Source organism: Natator depressus, chromosome 1 (genome assembly GCF_965152275.1).
Source record: "Natator depressus isolate rNatDep1 chromosome 1, rNatDep2.hap1, whole genome shotgun sequence".
Taxonomy (NCBI): domain Eukaryota; kingdom Metazoa; phylum Chordata; order Testudines; family Cheloniidae; genus Natator; species Natator depressus.
The window spans coordinates 299598537-299623381 of record NC_134234.1 but is presented as its reverse complement, the minus strand read 5'-3'; the positions used below and the strand labels follow the sequence as shown (position 1 = coordinate 299623381).

The window sequence follows — 24845 nt, the reverse complement described above, 5'->3', positions numbered from 1 at the left end:
AGTCCAATACATTGTACAATACTGTACAAGGCACATGTACTGTGCCATATTCACTAAATCAGTGATAGAAACACTTAAATCATTTTTAACATGCACAGTATCTGCCATTGTAAGTTACATTTTCAAGGCATTAATCTATATTATAAAAGACAGTTTAAAAAAGAAAGGAAATTTTAAATTATAAAAATTTAAAACAAAAAAGAGAACACAAGAAAACATTCCTTTCCTTACTGAAACTCAGTTCCACCTCTTGAGTAAGACAATCCCCACAATAGAAAAAACAAGAGAGCCTTAACTACAGTAGCACTACTGGATACCATTATAATTAACAAGAACATGCAAAATAAATTAATAGTTATGTTTTATAATCATGTCAAAGTGAAATGAGCCCATGAAGAGGCCTCAGTACTTAAGTGATCTCATTAGCCAATTTTTATGTGCTATTTTATATTACCACTCATACAGCTGAAGGTTGTTTGCAGTGTTGTTGTAGCCGTGTTGGTCCCAGGATATTAGAGAGACCAGGTGGGTGAGGTAATATCTTTTATACAGCTGAAGGTTGTATTTTGTCACTATATCAATGGACCTGAATTTTAAACAAATCAGTCCCAGGCATTTTTTGTGTTTTTTAAACTCCCATAAAAAGAGCACAGTAACATAGATGCAAAGAACTATCACTAGTGTTTCGTAAACATCAGCAACACATCTCTCTTTTCTGTGGGTTCTTTGGAAGGGACTGCAACGGATTCCCCCCACTTTGGCATGTGAAAAGATTAGCCCTTAAGCAGTCATTAGAAGGGATGCAGCAAAGGTGGTACAGGCAGTAAGGAGAAGTTACTTATGGTACAGTAACTTTAATTCTTTGGGATGTTCTGTCCCTATGGGTGTTTTGTCCCTATGACACTTCCAAGCAGTAACTCAACAACAAGGTGGATGCTGAGGAGACAAGTCCATGATGGTTTGGAGGACTGCATCACCAAAGGTAGTATTATCCCTCCAAGCAGGAAAGATGACATAATGCAAAAGTGTGAATGGAAGATCAAGGTGCAATCCTACAGATTTCTGTTATGGGAATGGTCTTTCAGTAGAGGTATAGATATGGACTGAGCTCTAGTAGAGTGTGCTGTCACTCTATGAGGAGGCTTCATCCCAGAGGATTCATAACAGGTTAAAATGCAACCAGAAAACTACTGTGATAGTCTTTGAGTAGATTGCCCCTTCATCTGCTCTGCAAATGATACAAACAATCTAGGAAAGGCCCTGAAGGTCTTAGTCCTGAAGGTTAAAGTAGAGGGTGAAAGCCCTTCTGACAACTAGTGTGCATAGACTGTTTTCCTCTCTGGAGACACGAGACTTTGAGTAGACCACTGGAAGATGGATCTCTTGATTAATATGGTATTCTGAAGAGACCTTAGGGAGGAACCAAGGATGGTGATGCATTGTAACCCTATCTCTATAGAAGGCAGTACATCCGGTCTGCCAGGAGCATACCGAATTCTCCCATCCATCTATAGCTGAAGTGATAGCTATGAGCAACTAAGTCTTGAGGGAGGGAAGAGAACCAGGCAGCCATTGGTTCAAACAGAAGTTTCCTGAGGGCACTGAGAACCAAATTAAGGTCCCCACTGGGGGGGTGGGGACAAGTTCCAGACAGGGGGAAACAAATTGTGTAAGTCCTTAAGGAATCTGGCCATAGTCGGGTGGGCAAAAACTGAGAAACCTTCGATGGGTGAGCAGAAGGCTGTAATAGCAGTCATATGTACCCTGATTGAGCTCATTGATAGACCTTGTATCTTTAATTCTAACATGCAGTCTAGGATTTTGGAGAACAGAACTTCTGATGCTTGAGAAAAGTGAAGAAAATCACCCGGAATGGAAGCATTTCTACTTTGAAGGTAAGCTTTGGGAGTGCTAGGTTTCCTGCTACACAAGAGAACTGACTGAACCTTACCCAAACAGGTTAGCTCCATGTTCCATCCAGAAACCATCTAGGAACCATGCTCTCAGGTTCAAGGAGGAGGGGGTGGGCCAGATCAGGGTCCCAGTTGTTCTGTGATAGGAGATCCCTCTTGAGAGGAAGGTGGAGAAGCGCTGCCACAGAGAGGTGAAGGAGGTTCAAGTACCACACTTTTTTTGGCCAGGATGGTGCTATGAAGATAATTCTTGATCTTTCCCATAACAATTTGAGGAAGGTCTTTAGAATCACAGGTAGAGGCAGGTAAGCCTGTAATTGGGTATGGGACCATGGTATTATCAGGGCATCTCCCAATGAGTGGCAGCTGTATCCTCCCTTGGAGCAGAAAAGGTGACATTTCATGTTGTTTGGGGTAGCAAAGAGATCTGCTTCTGGGAAACCCCTTGGCTTTGTAGGTGCTGTGGAAAACAGACTCATTGAACTCCCATTTGTGGTCCTGATGGAAGTTTCTGTTCAGGGAGTCAGCAATTGTATTCTGGAATCCTAGATGATAAACTGCTGAGATAAACTAGTTAGTGACTCTGCGCATAAGGACTGGGATCTTGCTTTGCGCTGTCTGTTGATATAATATATTGCTACTCTGTTGTCCAGCATTACCCTGATGGACAGGCCCTGTATGGTGTGAAGGAAGTGATGGCAGTCATATCAAACTGCTCTCATTTCTATGATGCTGATATGGATCATGACCTCTTATGCAGACCAGCTGCCCTGGGCTGCAGCCCCTTGGAGGTGAACCCCCATACCATAAGAGAAGTGACTGTTGTGAGGATCTTTCAGGATGGAGGATGTGAGCCCTTGCAGCCCTTCAGTGGGTTCTTCTACCCCCTGAGAGAGTCCAGAACTTTCTGAGGTACTGTGATGCATTTGGATATATGGCATCTCTTTGGAGTGTATGCAGTCCTTAGCAATATGTGAAGACACGTGAGGAGCAGTCTTGCATGTGGCATGATGAACACAGCCTCCATGTGGCCCAAGAGTTCTAGGAATGCCCTTGCACTTTTTTGCAGGCTGTGTTGTATCGTCGAGAATAGACTGCACAGAATGGAGAATGTGTCTTTCGGGAGATAGGCTCTAGCACTTAGGGAGTCTAGAGTGGCTCTGATAAAGTCTATTCTTTAAACTGGGGTCCATGTAGACTTCTTCCAATTGATGTGAAAGCCCAGGGACTGAAACAGAGCTAGAGGTTGCCAACTGGACCTCTAGAGCTGATCAACCTCTGAGGAGCCAATTCTCCAGGTATGAGAATACTGCTATGTCCCATTAATTTAAATGAGCCGCTACTGCTGAGAGAAGCTTCATAAAGACTCTCAGAGCTGTGAAGAGCCCAGACGGACGGAATCCATGCTGGTAGTGTTCTGAGCCAATGGTAAAAGAGAGGAAATGCTGAGGGATGGGTGGATAGCCACATGAAAGGAGGCATCCTGGAGGTCGAGGGTGATGAACCAGTCTCCCGGATCTAAAAATGGGATTATAGTGGTTTTATCATTAACGTAGTACATATTAACTGGATTAAAAATTGGTTAACTGATAGGCCTCAAAATGTAACTGTTAACTGGTTCTAGTGGGGTCCTACAGAGATCTGTTCTTGGCCCTATGTTATTTTAAATTGTTATCAAGGACCTGCAAGAAAACATAAAACACTGATAAAGTTTGCAGATAACACAAAAATTGGGGGAGTGATAAATAATGAAGAGGACAGGTCACTGATTCAGAATGATCTAGAGTACCTGGTAAACTGGGTTCAAGCAAACCATACACACTTTAATACAGCTGAATGTAACTGAATAAATCTGGGAACAAAGAGCGTAGGCAAAACTTATAGGATGGGGAACTCTATCTTGGGAAGCAGTGACTCTGAAAAAGATTTGGGGGTCCTGGTGGATAATCAGCCGAACAGGTGCTCCCAGTGTGATGGCGTGGCCAAAAAGGACTATTGCAATCCTTGGATGCATGAACAGGGGAATTTCAAGTAGAAGCAGAGAGATTATTTTACTGCTGTATTTGGCACTGGTGTGACCGCTGCTGGGATACTGAGTCCAGTTCTGGTGCCCACAATTCAGAAGGACATTGATAAACTGACGAGGATTCAGAGAAGAGCCTGAAGAATGATTAAAGGATTAGAAAACATGACTTAGTAATAGATTCAGGGAGTTCAATCTATTTAGCTTAACAAACAGAATGTTAAGGGGTGACTTGATTACAGTCCATAAGTACCTACCTGGAGAACAAATATTTAATAATGGGCTCTTCAGTCTGGCAGAGAAAGGTATAACACCACCAATGGCTGGAAGTAGAAGCTCAACAAATTCAGACTGGAAAAAAGGCACTGATTTTTACTAGTAAGGGTAACTAACCATTGGAACAATTTACCCGAAGTTCTCCATCACTTGCAATGTTTAAATCAAGATTGGATGTTTTCAAACAAACAGACAGCAAAGGATCATACATTGTGATACAAAGATCTGATTCAGTAACGATAAAGACATTGTGGGGTATTACCCCCTCAAAATAAGCTTTGTCATATATTTTTCATAAGTTATCATTTGCTCCTTTGAAATGTAAACAGCCAACCTAATATGCACATACCTGTACATCAAGGAAAACAGTATATGCCACTTTTGTTAATTTGCTAGTGGTTTGGGTGAGGATTTCTCAGTGTGTCTGCTTGACAAAGTGAGGACTTGAGTTGAGATAAGATAAATAAGATAAGATAAATACAGATGCAATTCTGTACATATTTATTTAAAGATTTAGCATCTGTAATCCACCCATATAGTCAAGAAATTCACTCTCTCTCTTTTTGGTAGTATGAGCCCTAATGCTAACTGCAATCAGAGAGACTTCCAACACTTTCACACTAGCAGCTGTGTGTTGTGAAACCAAAATGCTATGCAAGAGCGCTATCAAACCATTCAAAAAAAAAAAAGATACAGTATAACCCCAGCTCTACTGGTTTTCTACACAAATCACTTGCAACACCAAAATCAGATTTAAAAAAAAAACCACACATTTGTAGTATACGTACATACGTAATCACACAACCTTTTATGAAGAAGAAAACCTGAATAAGTATTTTTTTCTTTTCCAAGTGTACATGCATAAGAGCAGTTATATTATTTTTATTATTTCCATGTGGATGTAGTAACTGTCTGTTCTACAGCTACTTTTCCCTTAGTTGGATTCAGTGAGGGTGAGTTTCTGTTTGAATGTAGCCCTTAAAATAAGAACCTTAGACAATTATTATCATTATCATCATTATTAATTATTATTATTATTATTATTTGTATTACTGCAGTGGCTAAGAGCCTCCGTTATGGACCAGGACCCCATTGTGCTAGGTGCTGTAAACACCCGGAATCAAAAGCTTCATAATTCAAATATGTCTGTTGCCTTTCCAACTAGACTGTATGAAGTTCCAACCATTATCTATATTAATTTGAGGAGGAACTATCTCATACAATAATTCAAGACTTGCACTCCATTTGACATTGTCCAATATGTAAAGATTGACTAATTGTGATTTTAAGGTAAATGCAAAGGTGGGGACTTCTATAAGTTTTAATAAAACTTTTCGACAATCCCACACTGTTCGTCGTAATGAGCTCTTTACACCACCACCCTTCCCAACAAAAATTTTACTGATGTAGCTCCAACAATAGAAGACAAAATAGAGAGAGTAAACCATGCACTTTGAGTTTCAAAAGAACAACAAAAACCAGTTAGTCATAAAGAAACATTTGGCAGGAATGAATTTAGCTTATTTAATAGTTAAAAAGAAATAACTTCTGAACAAAATGAGGGGCACAAGTTAATCAGCCATGTATGCAGATTCTCATTTCTGCATTAACTCGCATAATAAATGAGTAAAGCAATTCCCACAGCAACCTCCTTCACCATAAGATAAACATGGCATCCATGAAATACAGATCATCTTCCATAAGAAATTCACAAATCAAAATATAATGGGAATGTGTGGAGCTTTTACACTTTAAAAGCCATAAATTTTCCAGGATACAGACATTTTCCTATTTCTTATGCTCATTTTGTGACTTTCTTCTGTCAATCAATCAAATTTATTTGAATGAACTGGCCTTCATGCAAACACCTCAGGACACTGTACAAATTCAGTATAAAAATAAATACAGTAAAATATTAATAGGCTAAGCTACACATTTTTGCTTTCCAAATATTAACATTTATTAAAAAATGAAGGATAACTGAACAATATTGGCAAAAGCAGCGTAGTAGGTCAAACTTTCATCAGCAAAAGTATATGACATGAATATCTCTCTCGCTTTGCTTGTTGCAGCGCAGCTAAATTATAACTTCTTAAAATTTAATGAATAATATCCCATGAAAAGTCCATCCATGTTCCTGGACCTGATCCAATGAAGTGGAGTCTTTACATAGACGTCAATGGCAACTGGACTGGGACTCACATGAATAGTTATTTAAAACATGGGGGAAATTAATATTTTCCCATTGTCCATATTCAATTTCCTTGTTTGTCTAAAGCATCTGAATGCCTGTTTAAGCTCTCACCCGTAGTCCACAATGCACACATGTAGAACAGGATTTTTTTCCCTCCAAATCAGGCATATCAAATGCACATAGACTCACATATAAGTTTCACAGGAAATGCATCTTGTAATATTTTTTTTAATGAATTAATCTTTTAGTTTCCAGATCTCAATGTGCCATGAACAAAGGTTGCACCTTGTAGGAGACTTAGAGAGATATTTTTTTTTATTACAGCAACCAAAATGTTCATGTCACTATGGTTACATGATGATATCTTTTAACTATTTTGTTTATGGTTTGTTTGGGTTTTTTTGGCTGAGTAGTCAAATCTCCTTGTTCCCTGAAATTCTCTATAGCATTTCGCATTCATTGTAGTGGCACTTACTGATGACGGCAGAGCTGAAAAACAGCTGTCTCCCCATCCTAACCTCTCAACCAACTACCAATTACTTTTGCAGATGTTTGTACTTTTTTTCTCCCCCAAAGACCAAACAGAAAGAGAAACAAATGCCACCATGTTGTTCTTTATCTGAAACAGTTCCTGAATCCAACTATAAATACCATACTGTAAATATGCTGGAAGTTATTTACTTACTACTTATACAGCCTCAGCAGAGTGCTAGGTACTTCACTGATATCCTGCGGAGTATTTATGATGTTGTAAATGTTTCTGACCCAAACTCCCCAAAACAACATGTTCCAAAGCTCTTTGCTATATTAATAATAATTATACAACAGCATAATACACAGTTATAAATACACGATTTAAAATGATTCAAGACACGACAAAAGGTGACGTATTTCAAAACTTAAAATATTCCCCCATACCTTGCTCCAAAAAGAGAATAAAATATAAAACAAGTGAATATTGTCACAATAGTGGGAAGATCTCTAAAAAGGGATTACATTACAGTGAATTAATTTCAAACTGTACTACCAAACCACCAGACATGTATGGAGTGAAAATGTTACTTAAGAAACAGATCTCTGTTCCCAATTTTCAAAGAGTTATTATTAGACCTGGGGAAGTTCTCTGATTAAGATTAGAGAGAACAGCACATAAGACATGGTAATGGAGGGAGCATGTAGAGGGACAAAAGAGGAGAAAGAAAGCAAGGAGTGGAGGCCAGGTTTTAGATAGGTGTCACCAGCAGCTAGGACAAAAAGAAAAATGAAGAGATGTGGGTGAGTTAAGTTCAGTGACAGTGGGAATAATGGAATTAGGAAGGAAGGATGAAGTACCTGAGAACAAAAAAGCGGGAGGGAAGGACGACTAACAAATAATGGAGGGGAAAGAGGAATACAGGGGGTTACAACAAAATGGAAAGAGGGAGAGATAAAGAGGGTGAGAAGGGCAAGCAGCAATGTGCCGATATCACAGGAAAAAACAAAGAGATTAAAGTTATGCTCATGTCACTGCTGATGTTATGAAGCATTTATTTAAATCCATCTCCTGTTGCCCTAGTCTCTGGTGCAACAAGGGCCTTGGGGGAAGTTTCTGCCATCAGCTGCAGGCAAAGGCCGCATAGGGCAGCAGTTGGATTCAGCGCCTAAGAGCTTTATCTAACTCCAGCTCCTGCTGTCCTTGATGTAAAGCTAACCGAGCTTTCCAATGAAATACAAAACAGCTATGTTGTGTACTGCTGCTATCCTTATATTAAAAGCTGTCGGATACAGCACAAAGGGCAGCTTTAGAGTTATTAACAGAGTTTCTATCAAATTATATTAAGGGTGAGATTTTCAAGAGAGCTCAGCATTGGCCTAACTCTGCTCTCCATGATGTCAATGGTAAAAATCTCATTGATTTCAATGGAAACAGAGTTAGCTGAGTGCTGAGCACTTTTGAAAATCCTTGCTTTATGGAGCGCTTTGCAGACTCCAGAATCTGGATTTCTGCTGTTTATCCAGGTATGCCACACTCTCACCCACCTTTATTAAAGGCATTTTCGAATGAAAAAGTAATAAATAATTCGGGTTAAAGCCGGCTTGCCTGACTCAGGCAAAGAGTCTTGGTGACTCTGTTGACTATTAATAAGGCTATTTGCCTGACTCAGGCAAGCAAGGTTTGGACTTTAAAATCTAATATTCAAAACGTTCTGTAAGATACTTTCTAGGAGTCAAAGAAATCTATTAAATACAAAAAAGCTATTAAATTACAATGAAAGTTGTGCCCTTGAATAACCCTAACTCTGCATACTCTCACAGCTTCCCAAGCACAATAAAGATCTGGCCACATCCAGCAGATTTTGCACTCTGTTTTTCCAGGGGTCTTCACTAGTAAGCAATTATAGGGACAGTTAAATCTGTTCAGATACACCTTCTGAAGTATGGGTGCTTATCTCAACCTTATCCAAAATACTAAGTTCTTCCTCTCGCTGTTTTTGTACCTTATCCTCTCACTGTCCCTGATGCTATAAATTACTTCTCTACCATCAGATTCCATATCTCATCCATTTATTCTTTCTTCCAGTTACCTTATACATACACCATACCAGGGCCTCATGTCATTTCCTGTTCCTCTCAATCACTGAGCAAACATGCACCTTTTATTGATATACCCACCTTTGAGTTGTCACATTCCAGCTAGGTCATACAGTCTTTGCTGACCATAGACTAACTGACTTGCAGAGACAAATTTAAAGAAAGGTCTCATTTGTAAAAGTCAGTCAATCTTTGACCCAAAAAATTATGAAAAATTTTGTTTTCTCTTTTGAAAGACTAAATTCAATCATTAACTTGTAAAATAGACTTTATTCCAAAATAAGTGCTAATCTCAATGCAATCTGAACTATGGAACTGCTAGATCACCTCCATAATATATGTGAAGAGGATCAGAAGTACTATCATATGGTGACTTACATTGTTCAACTGTAATTCACTCAATCGAACTACCATATAATGTGAAAATACAGTTTTGCAGTTTTGCCCAGTAGTTAAAAATACTTCTTTCAGTATACTTAAATAAGTTAGATACCTCCTTTATGAAGCTTTTCCTTTTCCCAGTGCAAAACTTCTAAGGTGTAAGAAGACAAACAACATTATCAGGAAATACATTCATTTCAGTTTTTTATATTTTTATTCTCAACTTGTGCCACAGTGTTCTGTTTAAATACTTTGATGGAAAGAAAAAACTCTAAAGTTGAAGTTAAGAAACTGAAAAAAACTTTTGTAGGCCAGTGGCAATAATGGACTATACATCCTTTTTTTCTGCTTCTGAGTAGATATGTAGCAAATTGTGTTTCAGTTTAAGATTATTTTTTCTCTTCAGTCTCGTTCCAGGAGAAATATTCTGCCATGAGGTCGGAAGATTTCTATTACTGCCCTATAGGTAGCAGCACCCATGCATTCAGTCTCCCCAAAAGAACCAAAAGCCAGAAACTAGGCTTTTGAAAAAGGTGAAGACACTTAGTGGGAACGGGAAATGGAGAACAAAAAAAATGAGATTGCACATGAAATAAAAGGTAGGTGATGTTGGTAAGCCAAAACTGCAAGTTAAAGCTGGAGGTGTGGAATCAAACTTGCTTGTACAAGGACACGAGAAATCTTTTCAGCACCTTTTCTGCTACATTTGCCGGCAGCAACTCAATGCTTCAAAAGCTGCAAGCTCTCTCCAATCTTTACTTATCTCCGACCAGGCTGCTTCTGTACAGTAGCATATTTAACTGCTCTTTATCCCTCAAAATAAAGCACCAAATACATATCTTCTGCTAGTCATTCCATACAATATTTTTATCTTAATGATCCTGACATCCACAAAACATCAATACAGGCAGACTGATATTTTCCAACTTTGTACTGAATGTACATGTACAGAATGATAAATGTGATGGGTGTTAAATAAAATTATTAAACTCTTAGCATGATCTGATTAACTCTACAGTGAAACCAATTTTCTGCCTAGACACAATTAGAAATGTAGACACACAAGAACTTCTGAAACAGGATCTGGTTATGACTCTCCTGATATTTCTCAAACTTAGAGGACCATTTCTGAGCTGATGGTGCTAAGGTTGCCACTTGTCCAAATTTTACCCGGACAGTCCAGTTTTCGGCTTCTGTGTCTGAGTAAAATTTAGAGTTGCCATTTGCCTGGTTTTCGACCAAAAAGTCCGGTCAAAAGGGGATCTGGCAGTGTCTGGTCAGATATACTGACCAGACACCCAAAGCCCGGTTACCACTGGGGTCACCTCCTACCTGCAAGCAGGCTCCTTGTCAGGCTGCAGCAGCTCCTGTCCCAGCACTTGAGCAGAGGGAGCCCAGATGGGTGGAGGGAGAGAGGTGAAGACAATCCAGCAAGCAACAGGAGAAAAGGGTAAAGAGAACAAGCGATGGGGCCAGGGCCTTGGGGGAAGAGGCTGAGTAGGGGATAGAGCCTTAGGAGTCCGGTTACTAGCAGTTAGAAAGGTGGCAACCCTAGATGCAATCAAGTAATATATTTGCAAAACCTGCAACTCTGTGCTGCATATATTTGTAATGCATAAAGAAGAGTATCTCCACCAGATAGTCTTCACAATGTCTTCAAACTCTAGGCAATTTGGGAGCATAACAAATCTTAGAAAACACAAACAAGCAAACTCCTTCCACTAACACATGCTGCTGAGGCACAATGCACAGACACACTCATGAAGTAAAGCATGGTAGGCATGGACAGACCAACACAATCATACAGCCGGGAAAGAGTTATGCCAAAATGTACTAGCTATAACTGTGCAATTTGAAAGTGTCTGAACCTAACAAGGTGGAATATTTAGAAAAAGGTTAAAATAAAGTAATTAGAGGGATTGGCCTTTATATGTTTTACTTAAGATTAGGGCTGTCGATTAATTGCAGTTAACTCACGTGATTAACTCAAAAAAAATTAACTGCGATTAAAAAAATTAGTCGCAATTAATCGCACTGTTAAACAATAGAATACCAATTGAAATTTATTAAATATTCCTGGATGTTTACATTTTCAAGTATATTGATTTCTATTACAACACAGAATATAAAGTGTATGGTGCTCACTTTATATTATTATTTTTATTACAAATATTTGCACTGTAAAAATGATAAAAGAAATACTATTTTTCAATTCACCTCATACAAGTACTGTAGTGCAATCTCTTTATCGTGAAAGTGTAATTTACAAATGCAGATTTTTTTTTGTTAGATAACTGCACTCAAAAACAAAACAATGTAAAACTTTAGAACCTACAAGTCCACTCAGTCCTACTTCTTGTTCAGCCAATTGCTAAGACAATCAAGTTTGTTTACATTTACGGGAGATACTGCTGACTGCTTCTTATTTACAATGTCACCTGAAGGTGAGAACAGGCATTTGCATGGCATTTTTGTTGCCGGTGTTGCAAGGTATTTGCGTGCCAGATATGCTAAACATTCGTGTGCCCCTTCATGCTTCGGCCACCATTCCAGAGGACATGCTTCCATGCTGATGATGCTTGTTAGTAAAAATAACACGTTAATTAAATTTGTGACTGAACTCCTTGGAGGAGAATTGTACGTCTCCTGTTCTGTTTTACCTGCATTCTGCCATATATTTCATGTTATAGCAGTCTTGGATGACGACCCAGCATATGTTCATTTTAAAAACACTTTCACAGCAGATTTGACAAAACTCAAAGATGGTACCAATGTGTAAGATTTCTAAGGACAGATACAGCACCAAGGTTTAAGAATCTGAAGTGCCTTCCAAAATCTGAGAATGACAAGGTGTGGAGAATGCTTTCAGATGTCTTAAAAGAGCAACAATGTGGAAACTACAGAACCCGAACCACCAAAAAAGAAAATCAACCTTCTGCTGGTGGCATCTGACTCAGACGATGAAAATGAACATGCGTCAGTCCATTCTGCTTTGGATCATTATTGAGCAGAACCTATCATCACCATGGACGCATGTCTTTTGGAATGGTGGTTGAAGCATGAAGGGACATATGAATCTTTAGCGCATCTGGCACATAAATATCTTGCAATGTCGGCTACAACAGTGCCATGCAAATGCCTGTTCTCATTTTCAGGTGACATTGTAAACAAGACGTGTGCAGCATTATCTCCTGCAAATTGTAACCTACTTAAGATTTCTCAACAACAAAAGGTTAAACATTTAGGAAATTTTGCACCTGGTAGTAAGCTTCTCTTTCTTTCTTTCTTTTTCTTTCTTTCTTTCAATACAGACATTTGTGTTGAGAGTCCTACTGATGCTTCTCGAGGGACACCACTGAGCCTATCCTCCATCTCTGCCAGATATCTACATGACCTCCACTCTCCTGCAGCATGTCAGAATGTACAGTAAAGAGGAGAGTAAAACATTAACCAGTTTTATTTATTTACTTATTCATTTAAACAAACTTCTCTGGTTACTCATCTCATTCCCATAAAACAATTTTATTACATCCATTCATACCTAGGCATCCTAAATTCGTCATTTTGTCTCAAAAGGTCTTTTTTTAGCACAAAATTTAATGAACTTCTAAGATTGAGTGTAGATCCCAAATAATTTACTAAAACTTTTATTAGCTAATTAAATGGCTGATCTTACAGTATTTTATCTAATCTTCTACCTTCAACTGATGAAAAGAGGATGTTTCACCACCTTGCACTCTTAGGGCTGGTGTCCTGGGGTGTATCTATCCCTCGCTGGCCCAGCAACCAAAGATTTAATGCCGGCATTGCCAGCCACTGCTGATTGGAAACCTCACAGCAGCTGGCAGGAGAAAAGGGCTGGAAGCAGAAAGATGGGGTGGCTACCAGAGGAGTGAGCAGGCTGGAGAAAGGAACTCCTGTTAGCTAGCTACTAAAGAGCTGCCCAGAGACAACAGCCCAGAAGGGGGACGAACTGACAGACAGGCTGGAGAGCCTGCAGAGACCCAGGGGGAGGTAGGAAGGAGCTCAGGGCACAGTCCGAGTCAAAGAACCCTGATCCTGCTTATTTAGCTCAAAGGCCCTGAGCTGGAACCCAGTGGAGTGGGTAAGCTTGGGTTCCCCTACTAACCCCCTGACAGACTTGAGAGTGAAGAAAGGGTTTTCAGACTTCTGGGTACCAGGAATAGACTGACAGCCCCACTACACAATGTGAGCCCAGGGGCTGCACCACATTTGCCAGAAGGGGCACTGTTGCACTGATGCATCGCCTCACAGCAAGTCTACATTAAGAAACTGCAGTGGTACAGCTGAACCAGTGTAGCTGCACTGCTGTGGCACTTTACTGAAGATGCTACAATGCCAACGGGGAGAGCTTCTCCCATCAGTGTAGTTAATCCACCTCCACGAGAGGCGGTAGCTATGTCAGCGGGAGAAGCTCTCCCGTTGGCATAGCACTGTCTGCACTGGGGGTTAGGTCAGTATAAGTGCATTGCTCAGGGGTGTGGATTTTTCACACCTCTGAGTGACATCGTTATACTGATATAAATTAAAAGTGTAGACTTGGCCTTAGTTTTCATGGCACTACTCACGGGGGCTTAACGTTTCTGAGCACTCCTTTAGTGTACTTTGCCAGATACTGCAGAGATCATTGTCAGGGTCTGTTATTATTACTACACTAATCTTGTTCAGTCACATGACCAAGGATATTCTCACCTATTCTTCTTTTTCGACTCTCTCAGATTACATGAGCTACCACACCCACTGGTGTCTAGCACATATTTCATGTTTGATATGTCCAAAATCTCTGCCACTGAAAACAGATAAAGATGAAAATTTTCTGCTTTATCCCAATGGCTAGAATTCTATCCCAGACACTAATTTCATCTCAAGTGTCCATTCATCTCCTTAGGAAACTGAATGTCCATTTTTATTCTAATTTACGTTAGTCATCTGCACAGGCATTTGAACTAGATTATTATTGTTTACTTTTAATTTGCAGTAGGGAAGCAACCACAGGCCCCAACTGGGATTGAGGTCTCATTGTGCTAGATGCTGCATAAATACATAGGAAGCCATAGCCTCTTAAAAAGACCAAAACAGACACAGAGTAGGAGAAAGGATACAATATATAAGGAGAGCAATCAGTATGATCGTAGACATATGACTTATTAGTTACAATTATTTTCTCAATACATTAGTTTTGCTTTCAATAGGTAGTTTATAAAATTGCCCTTGCCTACTATAATATTCCTTTTTAAAAACTTTCCTCAATTATGTTTTATACAAATTGGCATTGCCTCTTCCACCCCCCCGCCCCGCTCTTTTTTATTTTTGGTGACTATGCTTTATATATTTTATTTTGCTGATTGTCCTGGCCTTTAAAAAAAAAAAAAAGCCTATTTTCTAATAAATGGCATTACTTGCCCTTGACTATTCCAGTCATTTTGATTTGCTTTTTTAAATGTTTCATATATATTTATTTTAAAATGTTGCTCTAAACAATTGCTTAAAAAAAACCCTTCTTTCAGTCACAAAAGTAGCAAAATAACATTCTGAGCCCATTGTGCAAACAAAAGTGTTATTTGATTTCTGTTTGTTTCCTTGATAATCTGCAAAAATCAGCAGTTTGAAATAGGTTTCCCAAACATTAGCAAGGTTTTACAGTGTCTTTAATCAATACATTTAAAAAACCGACACATTACATGGTGCTGCCACTGGCAATTAGAACCTAAGCTATCATACAATTTCTCACGGGCATAATCAATGGGCACAAAATGGGAGTGATAAATTAATTACTCCTGCCAACACCACCATCACTTTCACACCCAAGAATCATGGAATCATAGAACTGGAAGGGACCTCGAGAGATCATCTAGTCCAGTCGCCTGCATTCATGGCAGGACTAAGTATTATCTAGACTGGGGTGGGAAAACTATGGCCCAGGGGCCACATCTGGCCCTCCAGACATTTTAATTCGGCCCTCGAGCTCCCACCAGGAAGTGGGGTCCGGGCTTGCCTGCTCCGGCGCTCCAGCCGGGGAGCAGGGTCGGGATCTTGCCTATACATAGGGGCAGCCAGGGGGCTCTGCACACTGCCCCGCCCCTGCCCCAAGCGCTGCCCCTTGGCTGGGAACCGCAGCCAAAGGGAGCTGTAGGGGCGGCGCCTGTGGACAAGGCAGCGTGCAGAGCTGCCTGGCCGCACCTCTGCGTAGGAGCAAGAGGGGGGACATGCCGCTGCTTCTGGGAGCTGCTTGAGGTAAGTGCTGCCCAGAGCCTGCCTCCCTGACCCTCTCTCATGCCCCAGCCCTATTTCCCCCTCCCGCCCTCTGAACCCCTCAGTCGCAGCCCAGAGCACCGTCCTGCACTTCCAACCCCTCATCCCCAGCTCCACCCCAGAGCCCGCACCCCCAGCCGGAGCCCTCCCACCCTCGCGCACCCCATCCCCCCCAAGTTTTGTGAGCATTCCTGGCCCGCCATACAATTTCCATACCCAGCTGTGGCCCTTGGGTCAAACAGTTTGTCCACCCCTGATCTAGTCCATCCCTGACAGGTGTTTGTCTAACCTGCTCTTAAAAATCTCCAATGATGGAGATTCCACAACCTTCCTAGGCAATTTGTTCCAGTGCTTACCCACCCTGACAGTTAGGAAGTTTTTCCTAATGTCCAACCTAAACCACCCTTGCTGCAATTTAAGCCCATTGCTTCTTGTCCTATCCCCAAAGGGTAAGGAGAACAAATTTTCTCTTTTCCTTTTAAGAACTTTTTATGTACTTGAAAACGGTTATCATGTCCCGTCTCAGCCTTCTCTTCTCCAGATTAAACAAACCCAATTTGAATGAACAGTAAATACTACACTGGTGATTTCTTCCGCCAATTTTACATTATAAATATATAAAAATAGACATCACATCACCAAGTGTGCCAGTTTTGCATAATTTCGTGGTTGAAGAATAAACTACAGAAAATATTAATCACCCACAGAGATCACCTTGACATGCTTTTGCTACAGAAAATCAAACATTATACAAACTAGTGAACCCTGAAGCATATTCAAAACATCACATCCTATTTGTAAAACACACACAAAGAACAATGCAATCAGTAAGAACATTTTTAAAAGTTATGTTCATTTTAACTGTATAAAAGGAAAAGGCATTCCCCAAAATATGCACACAAGTTTTGGGAATGAGCTCAAATTATGCTAGTCAAATTATGCTACCTACTGGTCAAATTATGCTCATTTACAATCATTCAACCCCAAAGGTGTAATGGAATAGAATTTGGCCCATACAGGTATAGATAGCTCATTTCAGAAATATACATAACTATAGAAAACAGACTGATTTGATAACAAATGCTCCAATCTATTCTGATACGAGATTACTGATTTACAAATGAGAACTTAACTTGTTAGTTACATCAGAATTCCCAAATCCATAGTGCATGTGGGTGGGGGATGTTACTCATTGTAGTTCACTCAAAAGGACCAAAAATGCCTAAAACACCTAGTATCAGCTGTAAACCAACTATTTTAATTTCACCTCCAGCGTCACATGTCCCTGACTTTAGAGTAACTTTGATCCTTTGGCAGGACTAATTTTACTTTGATTCTACATTCAAGACTAATTTTTCCTTTCTGATAGATCTGTGCAACCCTACTGGACTCAACAGTAATACATGGGTGTAAGAGAGGTGGAGCTTAACCAGCAGGCTACAGTCATATATGTAAATATAGAAGAGAGGATACAGGGCCAGGTAGTAGCACCCACAAAGAAGAAACTGGAGATACAGTGAATATGTGTCAACAGTATGAAGGCACATACTACGGTAGGTTATAGTAATAGAAGTATCATATGTTAAGATCATTTATTTGGCACTAGTTAGACCTCAGATACTGGAGGGAAAAATTCTGCATTGTCATGGAACTGGATCAGATGGTCTAATAGGACCTTTTCATCTCTTCATTGCTATGACTGTTAGCTTGAGTCCTGACTAGCTTTGAGAACACGAACACACACTCGCTCTCTCTCTCTCCGTATATATGTATATAAGAGGACAGCAAAAATAAAGAGAGATTTGGAACTAAGGCCTACTAGGAAAGGTTAGCAGAACTAGGCACATTTCTTTTAGAGAAAATTCAACAGTGCGGGTCTTGTGGGGAAAGAGATGGTCTACAAATACATATGTTAATGTTACCAGAATTACAGAAAAGGGATATGGAAAAGACCCATTCGTTCACAAAAATCTATCCTCTGACTTCCACCAGGGTGGCACTATTTTCTACATTACATTTTCTAGTACTTTGTCTAGTTTAATTAGTTTTGACACTTATTGTCAGCTGCTTTTCTTGGGAAACTTCTAGAGCGTATTCACTGTCAAGAAATTATCATTAGCATTTTCTAATGTCTCTATCCCATTGGGTTTTCCCCCTACTATTACTTTACCTTTTCCAGGGCATAGAAAACAAAAAAGCATCTCCACTACAAATATAAGGTAGCCCCTTGCACTCACTTCACACTTTTGCCTCAGCACTGCTGGAACCATGCCCAAGCTTTAGCAAGTGCAGTTTCTGAAGGAGCCTCCTGTATCCACTGTGGAATAAAATCCATATGGCAACTGGAAATCTGCTTTTGGAAGACCCTAGCACGTGGACTTCCAGACAACCAAAGAGAGAATGGCAAGTTTGCCATACCTCATGATCTTTAATGCCAGCCCAGACTCCCGCCCCATTTTGATTACTGTCCGTTTAATATATAGTTCATGTTTTCAAGAAATTGGAAAGAATTGCAAATTTCAGAATAATATTGTTATAGTTATCACAGGACATTTTATCCAGTGTCAACTGACCTTGGTAAACTGGGGACAGGGATGGGGGAGGTGCAGGAAGGACACAGGGACTGGAAGCGGGGGGAAATGGTCACTTTTTAATGTAACTGTAGTTCTTCACTGTTCTGTAACTGCTCTTCTAGATGTGGGTGCAGACGTGTATTCCAGTGAGATGTATGCACGCCTGGGGCTGTCAGAAGAAACACTGTGAGTGATACTGTTGCTGTTGCTACTGACTGTGTTGAGGCACCTCGTTGCAGCTGGGACAAACTCCCAACAAATCTAAAGTAGCCCGGGAGTCATTAAACCAATGCAGGGCCTCCTCGGTTTTGTCTGAGAACAAAAACTGACCAGCAAAAAGTCAGTCCTCTATGTTTTGCTGCACATCCAGAACTATACCAAAATCCTATAATGCCAAGGCCCTCCTCAGGGACACAGCTGATGCCATAACTCTGGCCGAAGCATCCACCACATACAAAGATCACTGCAACAAATTTTGGCCAACATATGGCCCTCTGCAATGAATGCCAGCCGATCAGAAGAGTCCTCTGGTGCCAAAGTGGATCTAATGCCCTGCTCACAAGATGCTACTTCAAGTGCGACTCCCTAACAACCTACATTCTTTTCTTGAATGACTTGCAGATGGAGCACCTTTCTTTAATGTGCCGGTCTTCCAGATACAACAAACACCACGTGTGAGAGTCAATGTTGGGAACAGCCACTTCACACAATGGCCAATGCTAAAACCCCCTGGTAAGCATATTACCCAAGGCAGCAAACTACCTAACTAAAAACTAAAACTAAGCCTAAGGGTACTACTAAACTATATTAGCAAACTAACAACAAGAAATCTCGGAAGACTGAGACTGACAGCATGAGGTAAAACGCCACACACAATGCTCCAGCCGCAGGTGGTAAGAAGGAACTCAAGGGGGTTGAGGCAGCATGACCCAGTAGATGGGTGGAGTATGTCTATTTTAATTTTATTCTTGTTGTTGTGATCGTGTACATGTCCGAAGAGTCAGGAAGCCTTTGTAGTTCACTGAAGGATCCTGGTAGGAAACAGCCTGACTTCTCTGCTTACACATCATTGCTTCCACAAGCCCCACTACTACTGACAGGCTAAGAACTGTGCCGCTCCTGCTATACTTATTTGTTCTCTCTAGGGTGACCAAATTTCTCAAAGGGAAAATGCGACTCTGCATAGGGCTAGCCTGAGCCCCCTCTCCTCCGCAAAGCTGGTCTGAGCTGCTCGTCCAAGCCTCACCCTGCATGCCACCTATTCACCCTTCTCCCTCCCCTCCCGCTGGGCTGGCCCGAGCCACTCTCCCAAGCCCCCCCCCACACACACACACACGGGGCTGGCATTGCTGCTTGCCCAAGCCCGCCTCCTCATGCAGCGCGGCTTGCTGAAGCCCTGCCCGCCCCCTGCGTGAGGCTGGGGTTGGTGTTGCTGTTTGCTGGAGCCCTACCTGCCCTCCACCACAGCCCTGCCTCCCCTCCCTGTTGGGCTGGAACTGCAGCTCCCCCCCACCCCCCACCACATTCCTCTGCATCCTATTTTTTGGACAAATGTGGGCACGTGTCCCGTTTGCCAAAAAAGTCATAACAGCCGGGACAGGGCTTAAAAAAGGGAAGAGTCCTGGCCCAAATGGGATGTATGGTAACCCTAGTTATCTCATCAGCGCTCCCCTCCACAGTCTGTTTCTCAATCTCATCCACCTGTTACATCATGTGTTTTAGACTGTAAACTCTCTGGGGGCATGGACTGTTCTTTCGGGCCAGATTTTCAAAAGTGCTTTGGTGTCTAAAGATGCAGATAGGCATCAAGTGGGATTTTCAAAAGAGTCTATACACATTAGGTGCCTCACATCTAACGATCAATGAGTTTTAAGCTCTTAACTACGTTAGATACTATTGAAAATCCTACAAGATGTCTATCTTCATCTTCAGATGCCTACGTATCTTTGAAAATCTGTCCTGTAGTGCCTAGAACAATGAAGCTCAACCTGGTTTCGAGCCGTAGGTAGTACCACAAAATAAAACATTGCATAATAAGAATAAAATACACAAATACTATAGCAATTATCTTTATCCTTCTCCCACTCCAGCTGCTCAAAATATCAGTTCAGCCAAACTTCCTCAAATGGCTTCCCTCTTGGAAACTTACAACATTGTCATGGACAGGACTGGGGAAGAGGAGAGTGGCAGTGCTAGGACCAGAGGATGAGTTCAATGCTGCTGATGCAGTAGAAGCTGTACCCATGCCAAATGCTGCTACCAAAAAGGTAGCTGTGCACCCCACTGTAGGATAACAGCCTTTTGCTGAACAGCGAGAGGATGGGATTGTCTCTCCCACTGAGCAGTGAGACCTACCAGTTGAACAAAGCCTTGGTAATTCATTATCTCTCCATGCCAAACAACGCTAAAGTGATATAAAACCATATTGAAATGGAAAATATGTCAACTGAGGCCATCCTCTAGTGACTCAGCTTGGTCATCTGTCCTGTGTTGACCTCTTCTGAGCATAGGACCCATAGAGATTGCCAAGCCACTTTGCAAAGGGGAACTAGAGCGTATACATGCTCCCATCCTGCTACGACCTGGTGTGTTCCCATGTACATGTTCTATTCTAAACATCCATGTGGCTGGCTTTGTTGTGCTTTGTCCCATCCTGACTTTACTACAAGCCAAAATTGTAAAAGATAGCCCCATGGTATTTCCACACAAAGTTTCCATTAGAATTTGAAAATTCAATACATTTTATATTAGCCTAGGATTTCACAAAATCAGCTGATTTTTCAAAAGCAACTTGAGGACCTCAAAATTTTACTGAAAGCAAAATGTTTGGAAAGCAGATGATACAATATAATGTGAAATAATGAAAAATTTCACACCACAGTTTTCAATAATAATACCTAACTCTTAGATACTTACCAGCTGGGGGAAAGGGGCTACTGCCATCAGTTTCCTCATGAGTGTCAACTGCAATTAAAATAGTTGAAAACACATATTCTCATCTATTACGATAAGAAATGCTTCACTCGCCATGTAAATTCCCAAAATGTTGTACTGAACAAATCAGGTTTATGAGCATTTTTATGAAGTAAAATGTTGTGAGCAATTAGCTGCTGAAGTGTCATAAGTTAGTTACTGAGAGCTCTCCCACATGTTTTCATTGCACTCTCAGCACATCCTCAGTTTAGTGATGTAGGGAAAATCTCCATACTTATTTGCAGCACCAGGGGCACACACTGAATTTAAAAGAAAAAAACTGCACACAAAACATAGTGCAATATAGGTTCTATTTTGGTACAGTCTGTGCAATAAAGATGTGGACCAAGCAGAAAGCCAACATCAATATTTCAAATGCTAAAAAGAAAGTTTGCACAGTATTAAGGAGCAATTAGAAAAATGAAACTATAGGGCAGGTTCTGCCTGGCCCATATCTGGGTGCTCAAAGGACAGGAAAGCACATAAAACCTTCACCGTTGTCGCCAGCAGTCAGTCCTTTCATTTAGGGGAATGCAGTCCCTCCCTACTCTCCTGGGGCACGTTACCCCAGAAATGAGCAAAAATGGCCTCTCTTCCACCAGTCTACACACTGGGCTGGCACAAGAAGTACTGTAATAAACTGGATCCCATAAAGGATAGACATGAGCATTGTAGAGTTCTTGGAGGCTTTCTGTCACCATGGAACAGAATGCTTCCTGGTGTTTCCCCTCCAATGATGCAGCTCCACTCCTTTGCTTACTAAGGGCTCGTCCTCAAAAAGCTCGATGCCCTAACTCCATATGCCTGAAAAAAATTAAATGCCATAATACGTAGATTGGTTATAAATATGAGAGCAGATCCTTAGCTACTGTAAATTGGCAAACCACCACTAACTTCTAAACTTACTACCTCAAAACCTGATGATCACTCAATTTTTTGCATGAATTTAACATCTTTGAAAAAAGAACTCCTATTGAAACCATAATTCATTATCAGTCAGTTTTATTATCATAATCAACAATTCATATAAATCTGTGAGTTTTACTGGATAAAACACACGCTAATTTTGGAAGCCAGACTGTTTGCTATTGACACCCAATACAGGAATAGCTAAGATTCACAATATACAGACCACCAACTCTAGCCAGTGTCTGAGTGTTCTTTCCCTTTCCAATAACAATTAACTTGCCATTCAGTATTGTCCAGATATGGCTCAGCAGGATAGTTATAGAAATACGAGGACATACTTTTGGAATCATTAAAATGTTTAAAAGGAACGTTATAGCCCCATTAACTCTAAGAGAATGTTCCCTTCCAAATGCAGTCCAATAGCAGAGCAGAATACTACAGCAAGGTTTCAATGACCTCCCAGGCCATGGGAGACAGTGGTATGCTTCTGTGCATCATTACTTGCTGTTTATCAAGCACTGTTGGTGGAAAATGTTTAAAATTGTCCTCCAGAAACTACTACTTCTCAAATGGCAAACGACCAACCCAACACTACTTGATGAACCAAACCCACAAGTTTTCCCCAAGTTTGTTCTCTAGTAATTGTCTGGTAACCCCCACAACAAGGTTAAAAACCCAGTATACTAGTCTGATTCTAGTCACTTTATAATAGCAACAATTAGAGTTGTGTTTTCTGTTAATAATGGTTAGAATGCAATAAAATACTTTTCTTCACTTCTCTGTTTATATGAGACTCTTGGTCTCCACATTTCTTTCCTGTGGTATCTTCGCTTAACAAAAACTCAGATGATGGTCTTCACATAACAAGCAAAGTGTTTACTGCTTCCAGCACAGAAAACCATCTGCTTATTGTCACTGATGGTATGAGTTTTTGCTTTATTCCCTGCCGGGCCCACACAGTATTTGCGTTGGAGCTCACGTGCATACTTAAGTGCACCAGAATGTATGATTAAGCGGAGTACATTTGGAAAAAGTAAAGCCTTATGAATGCCATCCAGCAAGTGGCCCAGGTCAAGCAGTGGGAAGGCCTTAAAGGCAGGTTTTGCATTATTTAGCTACTTTCACAAGTCCAAAGTATCTATTCTACATGAAAATATTTGTTTTCCAGCCCATTTTCACCACAGGGACACTTATTTCAGTTGTGGCCTACTGTGCTGGTGTATGGTTTCAAGATGGAAGAAAGGGTGTTTTGTTGGTGTTTGATAACCAGAGCCACCAGAAGTTTACTTTTATTATTATTATTGCAACTGAAAACATTTTGGGAGCACAGGTATTCTCCATGTCCCCTACTACAAAACAAAATGACTTTAGAAGGAAGAAATATAAATAAATAATTGCAAAGAGATTATGAAGGAATTATTGCATTGTTACTGGATTGCCAAGAGTTCAGATGGCATTCTCAGAGGTTTTCAGGAGAATTAACGTGGTATTAAATCAGGATTTCAAAAAAGAATCTGAAATGGCTGCACTTGCTCGAACAGCTTTCAACTTATTTTCCTATGTCAATACAATGGTTCCTAAGTGTAATGCTTGCTGCTAAAAGATTAATTCTAATGGCATGGGAAAAAAATATTCTCTCTCCCACACAGAAATCAGTGGTGTAACAGATAGTTAGAGCTAGCTAAATTGAAGAAGTCACGCATATAGGACTATGAAACTATCACTTTACAAAGGATAAAAAGGTACTCTAGACTCTGTTGAGGAAAGGAAAAACTTGGGCTTTACAGAAGTGACTATAAAAATGAACACTGATTATAGACATTTCAATTACACTAACTTTGACTGCAATTATGCAAATACTTACAAAACAGTACAGACTTCTGGAAGCAATATTGTTCCATCAAAATAGAGGGGACAACAACTCACCATGTCATAGGTTATTTGGTACTTATTGACATGGTTATAAGGCTAACTGCACCTCTGTTACCCTTCAGATCTCTCTGAGTGTACCTCAAAAGGTGCCAGACCTTATGCCTTTACCTATGGAATTCCATAATTTGCCCACTGTTAAACCGGACCATGAGCCCCAGTAACCCTGTTTGTCAACCATATTTAGACAGCAGGTATGACTGGGTTCGCCACCTAGGGCTCTTGCCTTTAAAAGTCTGTGACTGGTGGGTTATAGAGTGACCAAATAGCTATATTATACCAAAGAATTATTTAACAGCAGGAACAAGGCATTTAGTTTAGAGTGGACAAAAACTGATGATTTTTTTTTAAAAAATCTGATTTTTAAAAATTTAAATTTTTATTCTTAAAAATAAACATTCAAAATTATAACAATCTATGTCAACACCCAAACTTACTATAATCTATCAAAATAATTTAATTTAAATAACTAAATAATATTCAAGCAATAATGTGACACAAAGGCCCATTGGTGGTTCACTATGCTGTGTCAGCAACTTTTGTCAGGCCTTACAAACTCACAACACCTAACTCATTGCTGTCACTGTGTTTATTCAAAAAGTGTCTTGCAAGGTATCAAATGAAAGCCTGTGATATGCTGGTCACTAATATCATTGTGAAATGTAAGTATTAACACTACAGGAGGAATTATGGATACTTATTGATACTCCATTTAAAAATCTGTAAACAAACACAGGGAGAAATAGATTGTCTTCCAGACATGGGGGAAGATAGTTATCTCTTTGCTTCTAATGTAAATTAAAGCAGTGAAATCAACAAAAAGGAAGCCC

At 40.4% G+C, this 24845-nt stretch overlaps 1 protein-coding gene across 10 annotated transcripts in view; it reads right to left on the bottom strand.

Annotated features, from left to right (window-relative positions):
- FOXP2 (forkhead box P2) overlaps positions 1-24845 on the bottom strand; it is a 554228-nt gene that overhangs the window by 379499 nt on the left and 149884 nt on the right. The window lies entirely within an intron of this gene.